The sequence below is a fragment of the Octopus bimaculoides genome, chromosome 3 (genome assembly GCF_001194135.2).
Source record: "Octopus bimaculoides isolate UCB-OBI-ISO-001 chromosome 3, ASM119413v2, whole genome shotgun sequence".
Classification (NCBI taxonomy): domain Eukaryota; kingdom Metazoa; phylum Mollusca; class Cephalopoda; order Octopoda; family Octopodidae; genus Octopus; species Octopus bimaculoides.
Genome location: NC_068983.1, coordinates 165500867 through 165501626, shown reverse-complemented (window position 1 = coordinate 165501626; position 760 = coordinate 165500867).

Sequence of the window (760 nt, the reverse complement as noted above, 5' to 3'; positions counted from 1 at the left end):
ACACACACACATGCACGCACGTGCACACACACACTCACATACACACACACACACACAAACACACAGAGCCAAGGATACGTTGGAAGGATAATTCTGAGGCCAAAGAAATAAAAAAAAACTACCATGTGATAGAGGCCATAGCCACCCACAAGATGACAGAGTATTGGTGGAATGTCCCAGTGAATATCTCAGTGATATGTAAACATAATAGGCCAGACATAGTGATTTAGGACAGAGAACAAAACCTATGTTTAGTAGTAGAACCTATTGCCCAGTGGATGTCAGCGAAAAAGAAAATACCCACGCTGAACAATTAAGATATTTACAGTTACTCTACCCGTATTATAAGTTCAGGTTTATACCTGTAATTATTGAGGGCACTAGAACATGTAGCAAGTTGCTTCAGCGTTAATCTTGAAAAATTAGGGTTCTCAAAACCAGAAAGGAGAAAGGAGAAAGCTAAGTAGAAGATTACAGATACAAATCATCAAAAGACCCGACGAAATATGTAAAACATTGCAAAAGTTTAGCATTTAAGTACATATGCGACTATAAGAATAAGAATATGTACACGAAAGAGAAACATTGAAATCTGCCCAGACACTAACTCCAAATACTTGGACACACAAACACACTTTGTTGAGGTTGTTTAAATTCCACTGGCAAGGATAGAAACAAAACTAAATTATACACACGCGTACGAGTGTGAAAGTGCAATGGGTGTGTATATATATGTATATATATATATATATATATATAT